This window comes from Lepidochelys kempii, chromosome 6 (genome assembly GCF_965140265.1).
Source record: "Lepidochelys kempii isolate rLepKem1 chromosome 6, rLepKem1.hap2, whole genome shotgun sequence".
Taxonomy (NCBI): domain Eukaryota; kingdom Metazoa; phylum Chordata; order Testudines; family Cheloniidae; genus Lepidochelys; species Lepidochelys kempii.
The window spans coordinates 127,512,404-127,534,351 of record NC_133261.1 but is presented as its reverse complement, the minus strand read 5'-3'; positions in this window follow the sequence as shown (position 1 = coordinate 127,534,351).

The following is a 21,948-nucleotide window of genomic DNA, read 5'->3' as shown; positions in this document are numbered from 1 at the left end:
GCTGGATAAACATCCAAACTTCTCCTGTTCACCGATCTTTGTAATCTACAAAAAACGTGCTGTCAATTTCCATTCACCCGTCTTTTCTTTTGCTAATGCGTCTGGGTAACAGAACTTCATTAGCATGTAAAATGAAGCATCTCCCACTGGAAGGTTAGTTGTGCAATGCCTCATCAACTGCACCATTCTTGGTTACGGCTCAATACAGAATCCAGCTTTTTTTTAAATGTCAGCAATGCAAATAAATCTGGAATCATTCATAAGGATCTGGAGTTGGTCCAAAAAATTTTGCCCACGGAAATTTTCAAAGAAAATGAAAACAAATTTTTTATTATTATTTTAACACCCAAAAGTTGAAAACCAAAATATTTTGGCCAAAAAAAAAAGGGGGGGGGGAGCTGCAATGCTTCATGGGAATTATAGTTTGCTTCTCCTGTCCCCATTTTCCTCTGTGGGCTGGGATCCCCAGCTGGATCAAATTTCCCTGAACACCTGGCAGTCCCCACTCTTGCTGAGGGGAACCTGTGCAGGCTGGAGTCCCTGGCCAGGGCCATGTTACACCAAAAAAACCTCATTTTGTCAAAACCCCAATTTTCTGTTAAATGGTGTTGATGGAATTTTTTGACCCATCCTATTTAGCTAATCAGATTTCCTTAAACTCCAAGGGGCTGGCAGAGAGATCAGGAGGAATGAGTAGAAGGCTGGGAATCGGGAAGTTGGGAGTTCTAATCCCAGGTCTGCCACTGACTTGTTGCATACTCACAGGCAAGACTCGTGGCCTCAGTTTACCCATAAGTAAAGTAAGGATAATATTTAGCCCCCTACCTCCCAGCTGTGTTGTGAGGGCTACGTTGTGACATTAGGCACAGCCTTCAGCATGGGTAAAAATAAACCCTGGGAGGCCTTGTGACTAGGGTATGTCTACACAGTCCTCAGCCAGCAGTGAGCCTCTCAGCCTGGGTCCATCGACTTGGGCTCAGGGGGCTCATGCTACAGTGCTATAAATAGTGGTGTAGAGGATGTGGCTTGGGCTGGGGGGACTTTCAGAGCCTGAGACCCAACTTCAAAGCACTCTCTATACAGCCCCAGAGACCTGGGCTATACAAATTGTCGACCCAGGCTGGGAGGCTCCCTGCTGCAGGCTGTGTGGGCGTTCCCTCTGATGCCTTGTCTGCACTCAAAGGGTACAGCTATACCAGCTAAACCTCCTACTGGAGATGCGGCTTCTACCGGCAAAAGAGGTCTTTTGCTGGTATAGTTTAAACCAGTTTTTCAAATGGAATAAATTACATCAGCAACAAACACAGACCAAAAACCAGCCCCTGCCCAATTGATCTTACAATCTATGCTGCTTTGCAAATAATTTTTGGAAGCTAACATTGCCCTGTAAGCCCTGGTGATGGGGTGAAACTGACATTTCTTTCTCCTTACAAAGGAGGAAACCTGTCAGACTGCTGGGGTTGGAACGGCATAGACAGGCTCTGGCAGCTTGTCATACATACTGGGACTGTGAGGTTTTATTGGAGTCTGACACACACTCTCAGAATAAGTTATTTTCTCCCTGAATAAATACTTGGAGTGGATCAGAGAAGGACAAAGTGTTTCCAGTATAACTGTGTTTGTTTAGGATCGTTTACATTGGACTACGCTCTTTTGCCCTTCTTAGATTGTTCTGTTTTGTGTCACGTATCTTTGTCATGCTTGTTTGTTACTCTGTAGCATTTTAATGCTCAATCACACACACACATCTGCACAATCTCACACACACACCAGGGGTTCTCAACCTTTATTGCACCAGGACCTCCTTCTGACAATAAAAATTACTACACGACCTCAGGAGGGGGAACCAAAGCCTGAGCTCACCCATGCCCTGCCACCCTGGGTAGGGCTGAAGCCAAAGCCTGAGCCCCTCTGCTCTGGGCAGGGGGCCCATGCCAAAGGTCAAGGGCTTCCCCCCCAGGCAGTGCCCTGTGACATGAGCCCCACCACCTGGGACTGAAGCCCTCGGGTGGCACGGCTCAGGCTTTGGCTTTCGCCCCAGGTCCCAGCAAGTCTAAGCTAGCCCACTTTGGGGTCCCTACCCACAGTTTGAGAATCGCTGATATAAACAGATCTAAGTATGTATTCTGATGTTCTCACCCACCTTGAGTGGTACCTTACTCTGCAAGTAATCCTATTGATTCCAGTGTGACTACTCAAGATGAGCAAAGATGGCAGAATCCAGCCCACACTAATTTGATAAGAGCTAGAGAGGGGCCTTTAGAAATAGGCAGGCACAGTGCCTCTTAGCAGGGCCATGGAGCGCAGTCCTCCTAACCCCCTTTGATAAGCTCCCCACACTGACCTTAGGGGGAGGAAGTCTGGCTGGTGCAAAGGGGGGCAGGGACTCCATGTCTCTTCTTTGTGGCCGATGGCTGAAAGTTCCTTGTCCTTTCTCCATTCCTCTCCCTGCACCTGGACACAATCTAGCCCAGAGTAGATTGCACTAAACTCTAATATGATAGCTAGGGTGCCAGTCAGAAGATGGCTAGACACCCCTCTGCAGCCTTGTATTGTCATTTGCCTCTTGCAATAGATCTTGCACTCTAAGTGCTCCCGATGGGAGATGTAGCTGTTTGTGCAAGGACTGCCTGTGCAAATGCCCTTTCCGCATGCCCATGCCCATGGGTGCATCTTTTGGGAAATCTAGCTTGGTTTCCTACAGCTTGTGAAAGAAAACCCGCCCTGACTATTCAGCACTGCGCACAGTGACACCTGGTCAGAAGCATTGCCCAGCGAGGCTGGATAACTGCAAACTCTCCAGATGCTGTGGAGTTCCAGCCAAAGAGGCGCCCAGTTTAAGGAGCTACTCTCTCGCTAGACCTTGTGGGCACTCAGTACTATTGAAAATCAGAGTCGGGTGTCTGAGTCTCTACTCAGCCATCAGCAATGGATGACTAGTGCCTCGAGCACTTGAACTGGAAAGTAAGAAAACAGCGCTCCTGGGCTGGGCAAGGCATGAGCCAGCGAGGGGTAGGTGCCCTCCTTAGAGAGAGCAGTAGGTCGCTCCCGTAATCTTCCTAACAGATGGGTAGTTTCTTTTAGCACCCAGTGGAAACAGAGGGCAACCCTGGAGAGGGCAGCAGAACATAAACCACAGCAAAAGCTGGCCCTGTGTCATCCAGCTGGATTGGGGACGAAGCCCGTTCTAGAGGCGGGCAGGGCTGCATTATATCCAGTGCCAGTGAGAAAGAACCTCTTCATTACAGCTCGTGTGGCACAGATGTATGGGAACCAGATTATTAATCCCTTTATATCCCATAATAAGTGTCTGTCTCCCCATCCTTTCACACACTTCCACGAACAACAACAATAAATCCAGGCATTGTTAAAACCTTATTAAAATTCAGTGGAAGCTGGCACTGTGGGCTGCAGAAACCAAGGCTGCTCCTGATGCCAAGCCAAAAAATTTAGGCTGTTCCTCCCAATGAGCCTGTAAACAAACCGTCTGTCAGACATCCAGACGCAGAGATGGAAAATATTCAAGAGCCCAATGGCTGATGGGGCTCGACGTGCGTTCATTTGTTCTTATGTCTGTTGTGAATAAACTAAACAGCAATGTTTTCAGAGGTTTATTCCCTAGTCCTGTTATATTAACATAAAGAGAATGATTTTTGCATTCTGGGTCACTAAACAAAAATAAATCTCTCTGGCTAGCTAACTGAAAGAACACCAGGACATGCGATCCACCAATAGGGCCAATATTCTGTTTTCTTTTTCAATTCCATTGCTGTCAAAAGTCATAATATATGGGATAATGTATGGAGGCTTGCTCTCCCGGGTGTACATTATACAACACATTCAGAGAACAGAGTTATCAAAATATCCACAAATATAATAAATACTGGGGACATGTAACTACCCAGATGTTAGTTGAAAGCCAGAAGGGATTATTATGGTTATCTAGTCTGACCTCCTGCATAGCATGGGCCATAGAATTTCACCTAGTGATTCCTGCAAGGAGCCCTGTCAGTTGAGGTTGAACAAGAAGAGCCCATCATTTAAAAAGACAACCCATTTAGATTTAAAGACCCTAAGTGATGGAGAATTTACCACATCCCTTGGCAATCCATTCCAATGATTAATCACCCTCCCTGTTAACAATGTGCATCTTATTTCCAGCTTGAATTTTTCTGACTTCAGCTTCCAGCAATTGGGTCTTGTTACACTTGGTCCACTAGATTTAAAGAGCCCTTTAGCATCAGAGCTCTCCTCCCTGGGTAGGTAACTGCAGGCAATGATATACTCCTGGGCATATTTAGTTTACTGGTCCCTGACATGTCTATAGTTCTGTTCTGGAGGCCTGATTCTGCTGCACTCCTCGAGTTTGGCCTGGGTGAGCACCACAGAATAGGTCCTAAGCATGCACTCTATGGGTACCGTATTTGGCTGTCTGCTCAGCTGGGTGTGAACTCTCCTGTTAGCTCCAGGCTGTAGATTGGCTGTTCCAAGCTGTGTCTTTCAATCATTGCCTCTGCACAATCATAACTATTGAAGCAACTTCTCCTTTATGGGCCGGATCCTGCTGCCATTGGAGTGAACTGGGGTTTTGCCCCTGAGTTCTATGGGAGCAAGATTTGGGCCTGTATTAACAGTTGTTTGGAAAGGTTTGAGTTACAGGGACTGCCTCCTTGGGCATCTCAAAGATTAAGACGTTTATGGGAGCTACCAGCTGGGCCATGTGCCTGAATTTTTGCTCGTGCCTGCTGTTCTTACGCCGTGTCTCTGCAAATGACTTTCCCTTGGACACTGGCCAGTAGATGGCTGAAAGGGGGAGGCAAGGCTCTTTTGCTGATATTGCCACCTTTAGCAGGTGTTGGCATTCTCTTTGCAGCTGCTGCTGACTCACTGTGACTAGTTAAAACTGTCCCTGGGAAGTGGGAGTGGCTTTGGGGGCAAAAGGAACTAGGGGCTGGGATCGAGAGGTCTCTGCCAGGGAACCCTGAAATCAGCTTAGCTTGTGGAGAAGGCTCAAGATTATTTTATTACTGACTTTACTACTGGAGCCAAACTCCAGGAAGCATATTTGGACTAAACATATTGGCCTAGATTATCTGCTGCATCCAGCCTCTGCACAATACAGCAGCGGGTAGTTGGGAGGTGCAAGGATCTGGTTGTGGCTCCCTGATTCTCCTGTCTGCTCTGTGCTGGCTCTGGAATAGTTTAGAGCAGCTTTGGGGTTGCTCTGCTCTGTGGCACCTGGCTATTGTCCCCGCAGAAACGTTTTCCAGCTGGGGATTGCCAGAGCATAGCTCATTCTGGCTCCACACCCTTTCACCCCCAGCTTGCCTCATGTCTGCAGGGGTAGCTCATGTGCTGGCAAGGCCTATGTTACACTCACTGGTTGCTCCAGCACACGAGGGGAATCCCCAGCTAGACAGCTCCAATGGCTTTTCAATAGCACGAAGAGGTCAGAGAATCAGCTGTGTATTGATACAGACTCACTTCAGAGCAGGCGGGAAACTACATTTCCTTACAGGGCTCTCTAAGAAGAAGCTGATGCCCTCCTCACCCCCGTTTATTTATGTAGCATTGAAAGCGCCCCAAAGCAAGCTGGATTTCAGTGGGAAATGGGGAGTTTGTGAAGCACGGTGGGAGCTTTCCTCCCCGACAACAGGGTGGGCTGACGAGGGAGTGAGGCAGAGGAGATGGAGCAGCATGGGATGAAGTGAATGGACACTACCCACCCTCGCTGGCAGCTCCTGCAATCATTAGCTGGCCCACTGAAGAAATAGATGATCTGGCGGTAGCAATGGATGGAATGGCCTTGGCAACTGTCCTCAGCCCAGCACTTACTGCAGGGATTAAAAATAACTCCCCCCATGCACTGAGGCCTGATTCCACAAAGCACTTAAGCAGGTGCTTAACTGCATCCCTTCCTCTTCAGCAAAGCATTTATAGATTGTGTTCACCGGGCTTTGGATCAGTCCCTAAAGGATGTGCTTGATTTGATGTGCTACAGTCTCATGAAAGTCAGTGGGCTTTAAACACATGCTTAAGTGCCTTGCTGAACTGGGGTTGACATGAGAAGGACTTGGGTGTCTTCCTAATGGTGCACTGGGGAAGCTAATGGGAGACAACTAGTCGCTGACACTAGGTGACTAGTCGGGGATAGTTGTTTTGCCAGTTCTGAGTATTGAGCCCCCCCATCTGGAGGGAACCTTTGTTTGAAAGGGAGTAAATCACCCCAGAGATTCCCTCCTGACTCTGTGATTGGAGGAGGGAAGAGGGCAAAGCCACCTGCCAGAGAAATTGATAATAGAGAGAGAGGTTCCCAGCTCCATGCCAAACCCAGCTCGTCTGCTTGGATCCAGGGAGAAAGGAACCTTCCACTCTAGTAGGAAGAATCCCATGCACCGCTACAGACTAGGGACCGAGTGGCTAAGCAGCAGTTTCCCAGAAAAGGACCTGGGGATTACAGTGGATGAGAAGCTGGATATACGTCAACAGTGTGCCCTTATTGCCAAGAAAGCTAATGGCATATGGGGCTGTATTAGTAGAAGCAATGCCAGAAGATCAAGGGAAGTGATTATTCCCCTCTATTCGGCACTGGTGAGGCCACATCTAGAGTACTGCATCCAGTTTTGGGCCCTCACTACAGAAGGGATGTGGACAAATTGGAGAGAGTCCAACAGAGGGCAACTGAAATGATCAGGGGGCTGGGGCACATGACTTATGAGGAGAGGCTGAGGGAACTGGGCTTAGGGAACTGCAGAAGAGGGGAGTGAAGGGGAATTTGATAGCAGCCTTCAGCTACCTGAAGGGGGGTTCCAAAGAGGATGGAGCTCGGCTGTTCTCCAGACGACAGAACAAGGAGCAATGGTCTCAAGCTGCAGTGGGGGAGGTCTAGGTTGGATAATAGGAAACGCTATTTCACTAGTAGGATGGTGAAGCACTGGAATGGGTTACCTAGGGAGGTGGTGGAATCTCCATCCTTAGAGGTTTTTAAGGCCTGGCTTGACAAAGCCCTGGCTGGGATGATTTAGTTGGGGTTGATCCTGCTTTGAACAGGGGGTTGGACTAGATGACCTCCTGAGGTCCCTTCCAACCCTGATATTCTATGATAGCAGAGCTGCCCTATAACTCCTGCTGCTTCAGTGCTGCCTAGCCTGGTGGCTGACGTGCACTGACCACCAAGGGCCCAGCTGCTGGATCTGCATAGTCACACAACCTTGCGTCCGTCCCTCCTCTGCAAGGTGCCAGCTGGTGGAGCTGCAGTCATTTCCTGGAGCAGGGGAGGAAGCAAGGAAGGAAGAAATACTTACTCTCCAAGTCTCAATCCTTTCCCAGTGCTCCTCCTGGGGCAGTGTCCCCTCTTCAGCCTAGCCTAGCCTAGCCACCAGGGTCCAGCAGGGAGAGATGTCAATTTTTCAAGAGGGGAAGGGGGGAAAACCACACTAAGCTAATACTAAAATAACCTGACAACAGGAAACAAATCACTTAGCCACAGTAACTAAGCGACCAAGACAACCCCATTTATTTAATTATAGAATGTGAAATAATTAAACCCCAGCATAGCAATTCAATATAAGTACCTGAAGTAGCTAGATGAAAAAAGAGAGCCAATGAATCCCGAGCACCAATGCCCTGCCAGAATGCTCACAGCAGGGCCCTGGATTTGCAGGGGTGCAGCAGCACAAGAGAAAGATGGTAATTCCTTTGCACTTTAGATCACTACCTGCTGCCTTCTGTTACGGGGTAACTGCTCCATCTGAGCAAATTATCACAGGCAGAGGGGATAAAAAAATTGATTAAAAAAAAATCAAGTTTATTTTTGTGCTTAGCTAGGTATTCTCCTCTCTCTCTCTCTCTCTCTCTATTTTTTTTTTTTTTTATGATTTACATTAAATGTAATTTTCTTTTAAAAAATAAACCTGTTTAAAATTAAATTTGAAATTATGACAATTTATGGAAAGGCCTAAACTACTTACCTATTCATCATTTAAAAAAATACTAAAATGCTGCATCAATGAGCCCGTCTCAGATTTGAATGAGTTAAATATTTCTTTTTTAATTACATGTGGAACGGGCGCGGGGGAGGCATTTTAAACTTTTGAGTTGAACTCAAACTTTATAAATATGTTACAAAATCACTACACTAAATATCTCCATTTTGATTTGCTGGTGTGACTGTTCTCAGGGTACTCTCACTGTGAGTCACCTTGTTACCCCTGCCTCCAGGGTGAGGGTTTGCTGCTTGTGCTCAGCTGGGTGTCAGCTCCATGACACCATGCAATGGGGTGTACCAGGCCCTTTGAGGCCCCCTGCTGGAGGCCTTGTAGTCCTACCACACCCTACCCCAGGAAAGGAGCAGTGAAGGTGGGTCCTCCAGGCCTGTCTAGAAAGGCTTCAGGGAAGCAGCCAATCAGAGCCCAGCAGGCTCAGTTAAAAGGCGCTGGAGGGGCCTGAGCAGCTCAGTTCCTGGTGGGGACCAGAGGAGCAAAGAAGGGTGCTCCTTGCTGGTGACCGGAGTTCAAGACAGAACTAGCAGAGGCGTTCTGGTGGCATTGGCATTCAGAGAGGAAGAAGAGGTGTTGAACTTCAGCTCTGAGGGAAGGGTGAAGAGGAAGGGACTAAGTGGGAAGCAGCCTAGGGAAAGCAGCAGTGATCACGAACGGGAAGCAGTATGTGGCTGCTATCTATAGTGCCCCTGGGTTGGGACCCATCCCAAAGTAGTGGGCTGGCCTGGGTCCCCACGCTGGCCACTGGGGAAGTGGCCTAAGCCCCAAGGAGGGGATAAGACTTGGTACTAGAAGCCTGAGGAAAGGGGCTAGAATTTTAACAGGCCTAGAGATGGGACTGAAGACCTTGAGGAGGGCCAACCATTTGTTTGGCCATGTTACCCCAGAAGGGGTTCCTTCATGCATTTGTCTGTGTGTGACTTGGATGGAGGACTGAGCCTCTGAAGACCCACGTAACAAGGACAACAGCCAACAAGAGGTGAATGTGTCCCATCATACACCACCAGCCTGTTAGCCCCCCCAAACAATCTCCTCTCGGCTGTGCCAGCCCTTACTTTGCCTTGCAGGTTGACAACAGGCCCTGAGCCCCTTTGAAGTATTCCCCTGTAGTGTCCAGCCTCTGTGCTCCCTCTCCTCATGCACCCGCTCCTCTAGCTCCATGTGCAGCTATTTCTGCTGCCTCTTTTTGTAGTGCCTGCTCCCCTTATGCACCCAACACTCACAGAAATACCAGCGCCGCTGTCCCCAAGGAGACAGTGCACACATCAGCTTGAATGAGTCCACTCAGGATCAGCTCCTTGTAGAATACCACAGCACTGATAGTTGTTTTTACCATAAATATAAGTTTATTACCAAAGGTTTAAGATTCCAGAGCCTGGGTGTAAGGATAATGGAAACAGAAGGGTGACCAATAACACGATTGTTAGAGACTGAACTTAACAGGCAAACCTTCTGTCTAAAGAAGTTTATCTCACCCCAAATATCCTTTGCAGCATTTCAACCATGGTTCGTTGTGATCCTGTTTTCATCAGTGTAATCACACTGCCCGATTACTTCCCAGGGGCAGGTTAAAGGAGTGATTTTTCTTGCCTTCTCCTTATATCCTCCAAAATTCATTGTCTGTACCTGCATCAAGATAACCTTTGTGGTTTATTCTCCGGTATGTTGCCTCCCTATTGATTTCACATCCTCCTTCCTCTGTTGACATTAATATGTAAATAGGGCTTCTATTGTGTTGGCTTACAATGCTTATTTACATGTTGACCATGAGACCGGTGAAGAAACATCTTTTGTCTGACAACCTGTTTGCCAACTCTGCCTTTAGACTTTAGAACTTTATACACAACTTTATACAGACTTTAGAACATATACACAACTCTTTACAGGGTATCTGTCCATACATTTCACAAGGATATCAATGACTAGCATGACCCTGGCTTTTATTTAAGACCTCATATGACCTTTGATGAACCAAAATGTACAGATCAGGATATTATTGGAAACCCTCTTGCCAGTTGTCATTGAGGGGTCCATGGGTCACGACTGATATTGTTTTTCCAAATGGAAGTACTTCCAGGTTCTGGGGTGGAGAAAAGCTTTTGCCTTCATGACTTTTGCTGTCAGAGCAGGCACAGAGAATACTTCCTTCATTTGGTCTAATTCATTGAGTTGAGAAGCTGACTGGGAGATGGGAAAAGCAGGAAAGCTTGTTTTCCTCTTCCCATCTATGAATAAAAAGCAGGGGAGAGGATGAGATCTACTAGCTGAAGACATGGGATCAGATTTTCAAGCACCTAAAGATGCAGTTGGCAACAAGGGGGATTTTCAATAGCACCTCAGCAGATTGGGAACATGGGGTGGGATTCATGAAGGGACTTACGCGCTACAACACAGCACCTAGAAATTCCCAGGAGCACCGTGATCCACAAAGCCGTGGTAGGCACCTGGGCTCCCTATACAATGAAGGTGGGTGGAGAGAGAGACCTCTAAGAATGTGATCCACAAAAGCCAGCACGCTGGGCGTGGACAGCCTAAGCTAGCCAGTAGGAGATGCCAATCAGATGGGAGTGCACTAAGTCCCGCCCCTCTCTGAGATAGGTGCCTAGCTCTACTTGGCGATCTGCAAACAGACACCTGCCACCAGGAGTCAGACGACTTAGGTGTCTGAGGCGTTTCCTGTGGGAATGAGTTAGGTAGCTGCCTCGCGCCACATGATCCCACCAGCAGAGAACTTTGTGGTGAAGGAGCCCACCTCAGAACTTCTAGCCCAGTGGTTAGCTTGCTCATCCAGGATGGGAGAGACCTAGGTTCAAGTGCCCTGTCTCTGCCAGAGGAGGAGAAAAGATTTGAATTGGGGTCTCCCACATCCCCGGTGAGTGCTCTAACCACTGGGCTAAAAGTGATAAGGTGGGCTCCTCCTTCTCCCACTGGATTTTGAATGGGACTGATCCAGTAGGCGATGCCCTCTGAGCACGCTTAATGGTTCAGGTCCCACACGCGACTGAGGCAGCTGACTGCCTGTCTTGCCCTGGTTCATGGATCGCGCCTGGCGGGGAGATCAGTGCTCAGATGCTTAGAGGGAGGCAGCAGTGCACATCTCAGAGGCAGTAATATGGGTGCAGGGGGAATATTTAGGTCCCTAAGTAGTTTCGTGGCTCACCCTAGCTCCTGTGGATTTCAATGGGAGTTATGCACTCTTCAAAATTCCACTAGGCAGCTTTCTGCATCTTTAGGCTCCTACATACCTTTGTTCCTGGTTACCATGGGGGAGATTTTCAATCTCTCAATACACTAAGCATAGTGAATGGTAGTTTAATAAATCCCTTCCTTTGTTAGGTTTCGATGCAAAATGTTAGAGAAACTTACTTTTTTCCCTTGTGTATCTAGCATATTCAAGGCAGTTTTAGTTAACTAAAAACAATTTTGAAATGCTTGTTCTGTACGCTTTTAATTTAATTCCAGCTTCCATCCAATGCAGCTTGACACAAATCCCAAGTAAAAACTTATCGGGTAAATCAGAAATGTCATTCACCATGTTCTAAATAAAAAATATTTCAACTAAGAAACACTATATCTATACACATTTATTTAAGCAATTATGTATCCTGGCTAGCAAAAAGAAGCACCAAACTTATGTAAAATCTATATTTAGTTGCAAATCAACATGTTTTAATGGTTACCAACCAGTGAGAATGAACTTTTTTTTAAAGGAAAATGAAGTATGAATGCAAAACAGGATTAAAATCAATAATTTAAATCAGCAAGCAAGAACCCATGATTTAAATCCACCTTGATCACCGTACAATCAAACATCACAAAGCCAAGTTACTTGTTAGTCTCAGATTTCAGCTTTAACTCTCCCCTTTCATGTATATATACACACACGAGCTCTGACTCCAGAGATGCATGCATAAAGGGATTTCAGCTCACGGTGAGTCAGAGCAATAGCTCTTTAATTGCAACGCCAAGAATTAAAATGGCATTGGGTTATTTTTAGTCAGACTTTTATGCACAAGTAAAGAAGCTTCAAAGACTGCTGGAAAAACAAAAAGGGGAGGAAAGTGGTACGTTGAGTGGTCAAATCCTTGGATGGGCAGTGGTCACGCAGCCTGGCTTGAATTCAAGATTTAAGCCCTGGGTGTTTGCAAAACAATAAGAGGCAAATTTTGAGGAAAAGACCTGTGCACAAAACCAGCTGAGTCAACATGTGACACAGCATGCTCCGTTGAGGCAATGTACAGTCAGTGGGGCCAGGGACAAGGAGGCAGGAGAGCAGGTTTCTGTCTCTGTTCTGCTGCTGTGTGACCTCGAGTATGTCACTTGGCCTGTTTCCTCTGTATCCTTTGTCTATTTGGACCGTACACACTTTGGGGAAGGGGCTGTCTCTTACTGTTGGTACAGTGCTTGGCATGCTGGGGCTTCTAATACACTGATTAATGATACTCCTACATTACTCCAGCCGCATGCATAAATTGCACAAATAGGTGGTGATTAAAATAAGAACCAGAATAAAAAATGAAGGCAAAACTAAAATGCCAAGTGAAGGAGATGCTGCAGCACACAAGTCTGAAAGTTGGTATGTTCCTGTTTTGGAGAGCTTTGTATTTCAGACACCATATGCTGAACATCCTCCACAGGCATGACGCACAGCCTGTAGGCTGGGAAGAATGACTGTGGCTCACAGCTTGGCGAGGTTCTAGCTGAGGAGTGGGAGGCCAGCTGGAGCACCCGATAATACTGTAGCAGCCAAAATGTGTGCCATCGGGCAGTTGTTAGGGGTGATGTTGGGAAACGCAGTGAAGATTTAACTGCCTTAACCACAGAATCCCCCACCCCCGTTGCTGGAGCAGCACCAGTGAATTCACGGACACATGGCTACCAGGCCTTTAATCTCAGGCTTAGGCCCCTGGTCTCTTGAGATCTGGGAAATGCCTCTGCTTGTCCAGCCCCTGCAGAGAGAGCATGTAAATTGGCCCGTCAGCCAAAGCTGCAGCTTAGGCTCCATTGTCGAATCTCCAAAAGCACGGGAGACAATCAGTGTGACAACTTCACTTACAGTGAAAATCCAATTACTGCAACACCGGCAGCTTCCTTCGGGTGATTTTTCCCTCATGTGGCTGCCACCTTTTCAGGGACATGTGGCACTGATGAGTGCATTGAAGACCACATATGCTGAAGTTGGAGGCTCAGGTGCCCATGCATGCCCATCTGCATTGATCCATGCCGTGACAATAATAGCATGCGCACACAAGTTGGCTGCCTAGGTGCCTAACTAGCTCCATCTGCATGTGCATATCCCAATGCAGTAGCTGTGCGCACAAATCCAGATGCTTCAGTTCATCTCCTGACTCTGAAGATAATTTCAGGCAACCAGTCTACAAAACACCATGCAGCTCCACGTAAATATTACTGTGGATCTCTGCTCTGATAGATTTTAAGGCCAGACGAGACCACTGTGATCATCTGGTGTGATTTCCTATTAACACAGGCCAGAGAACTTAGCCAAAATTAGCAGAGCTTTTAGAAAAACATCCCATCTTGATTTTAAAATGATCAGTGATGGAGAATCCACCAGGAGCCGGTAAATAATAGTGGTTAATTACTCTCACCATTAGCAATTTACGCCTTATTTCCAGTCTGAATTTATCTAGTGTCAACTTCCAGCCATGTTAGACCTTTGTCTACTAGACTGAAGAGCCCATTATTAAATATTTGTTCCCCATATAGGTACTTAGACTGTAATCAAGTCACCCTGAACCTTCTCTTTGTTAAGATCAGTCGATTGGACTCCTTGATTCAATCACTATAAAGCATGTTTTCCAATCCTTTAATCAGTCTCTTAATTCCTCCTCTGGTGGCCTCTGCACCTCTCAGACTTCTCTGCCAATTACCCCTTCTCCCCCTCTTGCCATCTCACCTTCTTCCATGCCGCCCTCTGGAGCGGGAAGACCCTTCTTGGCTAACGAGCAATTTCCCATCCACTTTCAAACCATCCTGAAAATATGCTGTTTCTGCACTGCCTTTCAATGCAAACCGTCTCTTCCCTGCCTCCCCACACCATGCTGTGTGAGCGAGGAGATGGGAAATTCCCTGCCTGTAGGAAGGTTTGAGCTTCAAACTACCTCTGCACCATCTCTGTCTCAGCTGGGCTGAGCCACCTGTCTGTCTCAACCTCCATGGGAAGAAACAGCAAGCTGATCCTTCCATGTTCTGAACAACCGTGAGAGACAATGTTGCTGCTCTCTGAAAAATAAGCTACTCTCACCTTTTAGCCTGTCAGGTTCTTAATGTCTCGCTATAACAGACTATTGTATCTTTCCAATTCATTTTCCTGTAAACTCGTGGTCCCGTAATGACTGTGGGGCCCAGTGTATGGCTGTTAATAGGCTAGGAGAAAAAATTGTTCTTCTGAACCTCTGAGGATAGGACAAGAAGCAATGGGCTTAAATTGCAGCAAGGCAGGTTTAGGTTGGACATTAGGAAAAACTTCCTACCTGTCAGAGTGGATAAGAACTGGAGTAACTTGCCTAGGGAGGTTGTGGAATCCCCGTCATTGGAAGGTTTTTTTTTAAGAGCAGGTTGGACAAACACCTGTCAGGGATGGTCTAGATCAGTGGTTCTCAAACTTTTGTACTGGTGACTCCTTTCACATAGTAAGCCTCTGAGTGTGACCCTCCCCACCCCTTATATAAAAAAGTGTTTAATTGATAACACCATTATAAATGCTGGAGGCAAAGCGGGGCTTGGGGTGGAGGCTGACAGCTCGTGACCCCCCCATGTAATAACCTTGCAGCCCCCTGAGGGGTCCCAACCCCAGTTTGAGAGCTCCTGGTCTAGATCATACTTAGTCCTGCTATGAGTGCAGGGGACTGGACTAGATGACCTCTTGAGGTCCCTTCCAATCCTATGATTCTATGTGCACAAATCTGATTCCTGGAGTCAATGGGTAGCGAGAGAGATGCTGGGAGTGGAGAAGAATTGTCCCCAGCTGTCATATGCTTCCTGCTGTTTCCATCGGACAGAAAATCCCATGAGCGCAGTGGGCGAAATGAAACTTGCTTCCGTGCAGGAAGCCCAAGGACTAGACATGACTTAAGCTCAATTTGAAGATGTATGTGGTGCACTGGCCTTGTGCTTACCTGCTGGTTAGGTGTGAATTCCACTGACTCCTTAAGAACTTCCAAAACCCCCTGAAGGCAATGGAGATATTCTGACATCCACCGGCTTTAGATCAGGTCCTAATGTTCTCTCTGCTTTCTGTGTAGATGTATTTCCCCATTTGTTTCTGTTTGGCATTTCTCCCAGAACAATTTTCAGTCTTGTCTTCATCAGCTGCTACTCTAAGGGCAAGAGGTTCTGAGCTGAGAAATGTCTCCCTTGCAAAGGGAGAAGAAGGGAAGCTGGGTCCCATCAGTGGCTTGGAAATTCCCAACTTTCGTTTGCCCGTCTGTGAAATTAATTTCTTTTATTGGACTCTGGTGAGTAGTTATGAAGTGCTAATGAGAATCTCACTCCCTTAGCATCCATGGCATTTAATATAGTGTAAGACACAATCCTGCACTGGCAGGCCCATGGACAAGAGGAACAAATAGATTTCCTGTCTTTCATTTCTGCGATTCAGAATCTGGAGTGATTGTTAGGGAAAGGCAACTGCAACAACTTCCAGTGGTTTAAAAAACAAACAAGCACAAAAATACTCTTTTTCTACAGATTGAATATCATAATGGCACAGAAAAATATCATATCAGAACATTTGGCTCCGTGCTGTCATGAAAATAAATGGCAACAATGTAAGGACATTAAGAGCCAGACGTTCAAGAGTTCTATCCCCACAACTGTGGCCAGTTTTTCAAAAGAGCTTAGCTCCCAGCTGCAACCTAGCAGCTGAGGTCTCTTCAAAATCTGGCCCTAAAGACTCAGTTCTCCTCATAAATACACAGGCATCATCCCCAATGACTTAGGTGTACCCATGCTGTTCTTGAGGGCAGATTTTGCTTCATTATTTAGTACAGTATGAATGCAAAATCAGGACCTTCTGGGGTCCCTTCCAACCCTGATATTCTATGATTCTATGATTCTATGACCCAGCCTCGAAATTAATAAAGGCAGGGGACTGCCACAAAGAGCTTGCAATCTATGGGGCCAGCCCCACAAGCCCTTTCGTGCGCAGGCAGCCCTTACTCATACCAGTAGTTTAAGACAATGGGACTACTCCGGAAAGGAAGATGAACAGCAAAAAGTGCAGGAGTGAGAAACTGCAGAAAGATCTCTGTCCACAAGGAGATTAATGAGTCGTATGTAGCGATATCTAGTAGGTTTGTACAAGAGCTCCCTCTAGTAGTGAGACTCTAGGAGAGACCATGTTACTGTAACTCAGATGCTGTGTATTAAAGAAAAAAGAAAAGGAGGACTTGTGGCACCTTAGAGACTAACCAATTTATTTGAGCATAAGCTTTCGTGAGCTACAGCTCACATCCAATGAAGTGGGCTGTAGCTCACGAAAGCTTATGCTCAAATAAATTGGTTAGTCTCTAAGGTGCCACAAGTACTCCTTTTCTTTTTGCGAAAACAGACTAACACGGCTGTTACTCTGAAACCTGTGTATTAAAGAAGGACCAACACGCTGGCCTCCTGAACAGAGCAATGATCCAGGAAGGAAAGCTTTGCCCAAGATGGAAATTGGCCTTAATGACAATGACATATGTCTGTGGCATTGCTGCATCTGAGTTGTATCTGAGAAAATACGACTTTTTTTTTAATGGGATAAGGCTGTATCATCTATCTTGTTTTTAAGACTAAATAGTTATATTCTAGTAGGAGAGGACTTGTAGAGTGGACTCTATTTGATGGGATTGACTCAGGGCAGAAGAACTATATTCTAGTAGCATGCAGATGTCCCATTCAGGATCAGAACTCCATTGTGCTAAGCATTCTGGAAAGACATTGACGGCTCCTACCCCAAAAATCCTTATTTTCAATCATGCCGTTGTTAGATGTGAGGAAATATTCCTAATGGAACAAAACAGGTGTAAATGAAACTTAGCTGCAAAATTGATCATTGGCTTCAGTGCTAGGTGGCTACTGAAGTGGTCAGAACAATTCTGTCTGTATCTGACTCTTGAGATCCATCTGCTCTTTGTGGCCTATGATTAGGCCTTCTAATTTTTGACTTTAAAACACTGATAAAACATCTGAAATAATGTAAAAAATGATGTTCATCCAATAAACACCAGAAATGGTTACTTAGGGTATGTCTACACTATGAAATTAGGTCGAATTTATAGAAGTTGTTTTTTAGAAATCGTTTATATATAGTCGATTGTGTGTGTCCCCACACAAAATGCTCTAAGTGCATTAACTCGGCGGAGTGCTTCCACAGTACCGAGGCTAGCGTCGACTTCTGGAGCGTTGCACTGTGGGTAGCTATCCCGCAGTCTCTGCCGCCCATTGGAATTCTGGGTTGAGATCCCAATGCCTAATGGGGCAAAAACATTGTCGCGGGTGGTTCTGGGTACATGGCATCAGGCCCTCCCTCCATGAAAGCAAGGGCAGACCATCGTTTCGCGCCTTTTTTCCTGAGCTACCTGTGCAGACGCCATACCACGGCAAGCATGGAGCCTGCTCAGCTCACTGTCACCGTACGTCTCCTGGGTGCTGGCAAGACGTGGTACTGCATTGCTACACAGCAGCAGCTCATTGCCTTGTGGCAGCAGACGGTGCAATAGGTCTGATAACCATCATCATCATGTCCGAGGTGCTCTTGGCTGCTTCGGTAAGGTTGGTCAGGAGCGCCTGGGCAGACATGGGCGCAGGGACTAAAATAGGAGTGATTCAACCAGGTCATTCTCTTTAATCCTGCCGGCAGTCGTATTGCACCGTCTTCTGTCGAGCAGGCAGGAGATGAGGATAGCTAGTAGTCCTATTGCACCGTCTTCCACCAGCCAAAGATCTAAAAGATAGATGGAGTGGATCAAAACAAGAAATTAGACCAGATTTGTTTTGTATTCATTTGCTCCCCCCTCCCTCCCTCTCTCCCTCCGTGAAATCAACGGCCAATAATCATTTTAGTGAGGTTTGTCAGGGGCACCTTGAAAAGTTTAATGGAGATTCAGTCCTGCCTGGAATACCGGGGGGTGAGGGGGAGAAGAGATAGCTCAGTGGGTTGAGCATTGACCTGCTAAACTTGGGTTTTGAGCTCAATCCTTGAGGGGGCCATTTTGTGTGACAGTTGTTCTTGTTTCTCCTTGATGTAAAGCCACCCCCTTTGTTGATTTTAATTCCCTGTAAGCCAACCCTGTAAGCCATGTCATCAGTCGCCCCCCTCTCCGTCAGAGCAACGGCGGACAATCGTTCCGCGCCTTTTTTCCATGCAGAGTCCATATCACGGCAAGCATGGAGCCCGCTCAGATCACTTTGGCAATTATGAGCACATTAAACAACACGCGCATTATCCAGCAGTATATGCAGCACCAGAACCTGCCAAAGCGAAACCGGGCGAGTAGGCAACGTCAGCGCGGTGACGAGAGTGATGAGGACATGGACACAGACTTCTCTCAGCGCACGGGCCCTGGCAATGTGGGCATCATGGTGCTAATGGAGCAGGTTCATGCCGTGGAATGCCGATTCTGGGCCTGGGAAACAAGCACAGACTGGTGGGACCGCATAGTGTTGCAGGTCTGGGACGATTCCCAGTAGCTGGGAAACTTTCGCATGCGTAAAGGCACTTCCATGGAACTTTGTGACTTGCTTTCCCCTCCTCTGAAGTACCAGAATACCAAGATGAGAGCAGCCCTCACAGTTGAGAAGTGAGTGGCAATAGCCCTGTAGAAGATCGCAACACCAGAAAGCTACCGGTCAGTCGGGAATCAATTTGGAGTGGGCAAATCTACTGTGAGGGCTGCTGTGATGCAAGTAGCCAACGCAATCAAAGATCTGCTGATATGGAGGGTAGTGACCCTGGGAAATGTGCAGGTCATAGTGGATGGCTTTGCTGCAATAGGATTCCCTAACTGTGGTGGGGCCATAGACGGAACCAGTATCCCTATCTTGGCACTGGAGCACCAAGCCAGCAAGTACATAAACTTTTCAATAGTGCTGCAAGCACTGGTGGATCACAAGGGACGTTTCACCAACATCAACGTGGGATGGCCGGGAAAGTACATGATGCTCGCATCTTCAGGAACTCTGGTCTGTTTCAAAAGCTGCAGGAAGGGACTTTCTTCCCAGACCAGAAAATAACCGTTGGGGATGTTGAAATGCCTATAGTTATCCTTGGGGACCCAGCCTACCCCTTAATGCCATGGCTCATGAAGCCGTACACAGGCAGCCTGGACAGTAATCAGGAGCTGTTCAACTACAGACTGAGCAAGTGCAGAATGGTGGTAGAATGTGCATTTGGACGTTTAAAAGCGTGCTGGCGCGGTTTACTGACTCGCTTAGACCTCAGCAAAACCAATATTCCCACTGTTATTGCTGCTTGCTGTGCGCTCCACAATATCTGTGAGAGTAAGGGGGAGACATTTATGGCGGGGTGGGAGGTTGAGGCAAATCACTTGGCTGCTGGTTACACACAGCCAAACACCAGGGCGGTTAGAGCACAGGATGGCACGGTGTGCATCAGAGAAGCTTTGAAAACCAGTTTCATGATTGGCCAGGCTACGGTGTGAAAGTTCTGTTTGTTTCTCCTTGATGAACCCCCCCCCCCTTCCCCTTGGTTCAATCTACTTCCCTGTAAGCTAACCACCCTCCCCTCCCCCCTTCGATCACCGCTTGCAGAGGCAATAAAGTCATTGTTGCTTCACATTCATGCATTCTTTATGAATTCATCACACAAATAGGGGGATGACTACCAAGGTAGCACCAGGAGGGGTGGTGGAGGAGGGAAGGACAAGGCCACACAGCACTTTAAAAGTTTAAAACTTTAAAACTTATTGAATGCCAGCCTTCTGTTGCTAGGGCACTCCTCTGGGGTGGAGTGGATGGGTGGCCGGAGGCCCCCCCCAAAGCGTTCTTGGGCGTCTGGGTGAGGAGGCTATGGAACTTGGGGAGGAGGGCTGTTGGTTCCACAGGGGCTGTAGCGGTGGTCTGTGCTCCTGCTGCCTTTCCTGCAGCTCAACCATACACTAGAGCATATTCGTTTGATCCTCCAGCAGCCTCAGCATTGAATCCTGCCTCCTCTCATCACGCTGCCGCCACCTTTCAGCTTCAGCCCTCTCTTCAGCCCGCCACCTCTCCTCCCGGTCATTTTGTGCTTTCCTGCACTCTGACATTATTTGCCTCCACGCATTCGTCTGTGCTCTGTCAGTGTGGGAGGACAGCATGAGGTCAGAGAACATTTCAGCGCAAGTGCTTGGTTTTTTTTGTTTTGTTTTTTGCCTTCTAATCTTTGCTAGCCTCTGGGAAGGAGAAGATCCTGTGATCCTTGAAACACATGCAGCTGGTGGAGGAAAAAGACACATTTTATAGAACAATGGGTACACTCTTTCACGGTAAACCTTGCTGTTAACATCACATACATAGCACATGTGCTTTCGTTACAAGGTCGCATTTTGCCTCCCCCCACCGCGTGACTAACCCCTTCCCCCACCCTGTGGCTAACAGCGGGGAACATTTCTGTTTAGCCACAGGCAAACAGCCCAGCAGGAACGGGCACCTCTGAATGGCTCCTTAAGAAAAGCACCCTATTTCAACCAGAAAGAAAAGGAGTACTTGTGGCACCTTAGAGACTAACCAATTTATTTGAGCATGAGCTTTCGTGAGCTACAGCTCACTTCATCAGATGCTGTAGCTCACGAAAGCTCATGCTCAAATAAATTGGTTAGTCGCTAAGGTGCCACAAGTACTCCTTTTTCTTTTTGCGAATACAGACTAACATGGCTGTTACTCTGAAACCTGTCATTATTTCAACCAGGTGACCATGAATGATATCACTCTCCTGAGGAAAACACAGAGAGATAAAGAACAGATGTTGTTTGAATGCCAGCAAACCTACGCTGCAATGCTTTGTTCTACAATGATTCCCGAGTAAGTGCTACTGGCCTGGCGTGCTGAAGTGTCCTACCATGGTGGACGGAATAAGGCTGCCCTCCCCAGAAACCTTTTGATAAGGCTTTGGGAGTACATCCAGGAGAGCTTTATGGAGATGTCCCTGGAGGATTTCCACTCCATCCCCAGACACGCTAACAGACTTTTCCAGTAGCTGTACTGGCCGTGAATGCCAGGGCAAATTAATCAATCATTAAACACACTTGCTTTTAAGCCATGTATACTATTTAAGAAGATACACTCACCAGAGGTCCCTTCTCCGCCTGGCGGGTCCGGGAGGCAGCCTTGGGTGGGTTCGGGGGGTACTGGCTCCAGGTCCAGGGTGAGACAGTTTCTGGCTGTCAGGAAAACCGGTTTCTCCGCTTGCTTGCTGTAAGCTATCTACAACCTTATCATCTTCCTTGTCCCCAAAACCTGCTTCCATATTGCCTCCCTCTCCACTGAAGGAGTCAAACAACACGGCTGGGGTAGTGGTGGCTGAACCCCCTAAAATGGCATGCAGCTCATCATAGAAGTGGCATGTTTGGGGCTCTGACCCGGAGCTGCCGTTCACCTCTCTGGTTTTCTGGTAGCCTTGCCTCAGCTCCTTAAGTTTCACGTGGCACTGCTTCAGGTCCTTATTATAGCTTATGTCCTTCATGCCCTGGGAGATTTTGACAAATGTTTTGGCATTTAGAAAACTGGAACGGAGTTCTGATAGCACGGATTCCTCTCCCCATACAGCGATCAGATCCCGTACCTCCCGTTCGGTCCATGCTGGAGCTCTTTTGCGATTCTGGGACTCCATCATGGTCACCTCTGCTGATGAGCTCTGCACTCACCTGCAGCTTGCCACACTGGCCAAACAGGAAATGAGATTCAAAAGTTCACGGGCCTTTTCCTGTCTACCTGGCCAGTGCATCTG